Source organism: Rattus norvegicus, chromosome 2 (assembly GCF_021556685.1).
Source record: "Rattus norvegicus strain SHRSP/BbbUtx chromosome 2, alternate assembly SHRSP_T2T, whole genome shotgun sequence".
Lineage (NCBI taxonomy): Eukaryota > Metazoa > Chordata > Mammalia > Rodentia > Muridae > Rattus > Rattus norvegicus.
The window spans coordinates 200929748-200933390 of record NC_141535.1 but is presented as its reverse complement, the minus strand read 5'-3'; the positions used below and the strand labels follow the sequence as shown (position 1 = coordinate 200933390).

Below are 3643 nucleotides of genomic sequence, written 5' to 3'. Positions count from 1 at the left end.
AAAATACACGTAAAGGAAAAGTTGGCTTAAGCCCTAAATACCTTCCTGAACAGCCATGCAGCTTAAACACAATCCATGCCACCTGGGGAGAAGAACATTGAACATGTGCACCTTTTCCCAGGATAACAGAAACGAGGCAAAGCAAATTCAGAGTCTTGCGAATGAGCAGCTGCCCTGTTTAATACATCTGGCACTCTACAAAAATGAGAGCCACTGTCATGTATGTTTATATAGATAGATTCTTTTTAATACATTATCATGCTTGCATCAAAATTTAAGGTTGATTTTTTTCCTGGTCTGTCATTTCAAGGGAATAATAAATTATAAAGTAGAAAATGATGAAATGTTTTGCATATTTCTGTGGAAGAACAGAAAACATTTACACATTGAGAGGTTCATAAAATTAACTGTACAGAATGAACAGCTTATATACACTGTCTGGGCAATTTTTCTTGGCTGGGGTATTTGAATGCAAGCGCTACTCCAAGACAAGTCACATTCATTCTTGTCCAAATCCCTCTGTCTCTTCTATTGCAACGTTTTTCCTTTAGTTGTTCACAACTCTTCTACTGTGGTAGATCCAAGCGATCAAAACATATATGGCTTCTTGGAAAACTGGTGTCTTTGCAAACTTTTTCAATACAAAACTTTTGAGGCCCATTGCTTCCCCTGAGCTCAGCAATTCTTCCTAGAGGCAAACGACAGGTTCCAGTGACAAACAGCAATAGTCGCATGTAGGCTTCATTATCAGTCTCTTTCACAAACTGCCAAAACCAAATAATTTGCTGGCTGTTTCTTGTATAATGTCGATAAACAGTATTTCTCTGCCAGTCTGCCAAGTCAACCTCTTACATGCCACACAGCATAACCTCCAATTCTTTTTTATCAAAGTACTATAGCCATTGAAGGGGAACAACTTCATTAAAGCCATGAAGGAAAGCTTTGGTCTGTTCTTGTACTCCTCGAGGAAAACACCATTCTGTCATTAAACCAATATATTCATCTTTGTTTTCTACAGTCACCAGGAAATAGGAACCTCCCAACTTTAAATCACGTGAAGTAACTTTTCCCAGAATCTCCATGTGTACAGAAAAGTACAATTCTAAGTCACATTCTTCAATGTTGTTATCTCTTAGCCAGATAAGAGAACTGTAAAATTCAGTATCAATAGAGTCCAAATCTTTAATAGTACTTTACTTACCATATGCTGGTAGAATTGTAAAGAGAAATCAGTACCAATAAATTTTCAATGGAATAGTGCCATTGCAATAAAGTGACCAATAAAACAGAAGTATGAAAACAATCAAGATTTATAGTTGATGATGGATTTATCTGTAAGCAATAGTTATTCTTGCCTGCATACTCAAATAAACAATACATTGGGTTCAAAGCTTCATGGGAAAGCAAGAAAAAAACATTCTCTTGTAAGGTCACCATAATCAAGGCCTCATTCTCCTAGAAATTGTACATATAATCACCTTTCAAGTTACATGGTTTTAATGCAGTAATCTGTTGGAAGGAATCTTCAAATAAAGTCTTTCGGGATACGTTGATCTTTACATGACTGGGTAGTGCATTAGACTGGCACAAGTAATGGAAGTGAGCAAGCTTCCACCTAAAGCTGGGTTCATAAGCAATCTGTGTGCCACTTTAGTTACCAATGATTTCCCATTGCGAGGCTCTTTGAATGTTGTTGTTCTTGTGTTATGATCAACAGAGTACCTGAAATCTTCCCGAGTAGACCTAATTTCCATGCCTTCTGGCAGGGTTTCTTCATTTGGTAAGCCTTGAATTCTTGGATCTTGCCACTGGATTGTTTTTTGTATTATGATTCACAGAGTAAACTCTGTCTGTTTCATCCACTCTCTCTTGCCAGCCTGGTATGGGTCATTTTCTGCAGCTAACACTGAAACCAAATAGAGGTATTGTTGGTTGAATTGTTGCATAGCCCCCGAAATTGATTCCTCTGAGACTGGCACTGTTCTAAATTTTGAAGAGATCCCATGGTAGGTCACTGCCAGGTTGTTGTTCTGGTGTTATGATATACATAATAATCTCTTCCATGATCATCAACTCTTCTCTCCCAACCTGGAGGCAAAGGTCTTTCCTATGTAGTACTGCAAGTATCATGATCCACATACTAGATTCTACCATGAAGATCTTTTCTCTGTCCCCACCCCGATGGCAAAGATTCTGGTCGGTGTTTCCAAGTGTGACTGCAGAGGTTCAACGCACCCTTCTGGCTGCCTCACTTTGTCAGAGCCAGGGTCTATGAGATTCTGAACTTCTGGTCCTACTTCTGCACTGGATTAGGGAATACATTCACTGTGTTCTGAGGATGTTGGGGTTTCTTATATGATGGTGCTAATACAATTGAAAGTTGAGGTGGTGTCTTCAGATGGTAATGAAGTACCCATGGTTCAAGTGTTATCAGCTAGGGCAGATGATTCTCCATTAACTGTGTCATGGGTGGGCTCAGATGTGAGTGGTTTTGGAGCTGGAGTATTTTGGGGTCTGGCAGCAACCTGAGACAGGGATGAAGATGTGTTTAACTACATGTGAACAGCGTGAGTTGGGAACTACAGTATTTCTTGACACATGATTACCAATTCCAATAGTACCTTCAACAGCCAACCTGAGAGTTGCCCTTGTTGAAGGGTCTCCATCCTCATTTCACTGAATTTCAATGGGTGGTAAGGAGCTGTGGTTTCTTACAGTTTCTTGCTCAGTCACTAATCCATCAAGGACAACTGTCAGTTCACCAGTTTGCACTATTCCATTCTTGTTTTTCAATGAAAGTTTTTTTTTTCCTCCCATCTTTATTAAATTGGGTATTTCTTATTTACATTTCAAATGTTATTCCCTTTCTGGTTTCCAGGCCAATATCCCTCTAACCCCTCCCCCTCCCCTTCTATATGGGTGTTCCCCTCCCCATTCTCCCCCCATTAACGCTCTCCTCCCAAGAATCCCATTCACTGGGAGTCCAGCCTTGGCAGGACCAAAGGCTTCCCCTTCCACTGGTGCCCTTACTAGGCTATTCATTGCTACCTATGCAGTTGGAACCCAGGGTCAGTCCATGTATAGTCTTTGAGTAGTGGCTTAGTCCCTGGAAGCTCTGGTTGGTTGGCATTGTTGTTCATATGGGGTCTCAAGTTCCTTCAGCTCTTTCAGTCCTTTCTCTGATTCCTTCAACGGGGGTCCCGTTCTCAGTTCTCAGTTCAGTGGTTTGCTGCTGGCATTTGCCTATGTATTTGCTGTATTCTGGCTGTGCCTCTCAGGAGAGATATACAACCAGTTCCTCCTGTCAGCCTGCACTTCTTTGCTTCATCCATCTTATCTAGTTTGGTGGCTGTATATGTATGGGCCACATGTGGGGCAGGCTCTGAATGGGTGTTCCTTCAGCCTCTGTTCTAAACTTTGCCTCCCTATTCCCTCCCAAGGGTATTCTTGTTCCCCTTTTAAAGAAGGAATAAAGCATTCGCATTTTGGTTTCACCAGTTTGCACTATTACATTCTTGTTCTGTGCATTTACGGTAATTCTAGCATTTGGGCTAATATCCACTTATCAATGAGTGCATACCATGTGTGTTTTCCTGTGATTGGGTTACCTCACACAGGATGATATTTTCCAGTTCCATCCATT

General features: G+C 40.8%; 1 pseudogene; it reads right to left on the bottom strand.

The window, feature by feature from the left end:
- Positions 1-499: 499 nt before the first annotated feature.
- On the bottom strand, positions 500-2417 carry Wwp1-ps1 (WW domain containing E3 ubiquitin protein ligase 1, pseudogene 1; annotated as a pseudogene).
- Between the last annotated feature and the right edge of the window lie 1226 nt (positions 2418-3643).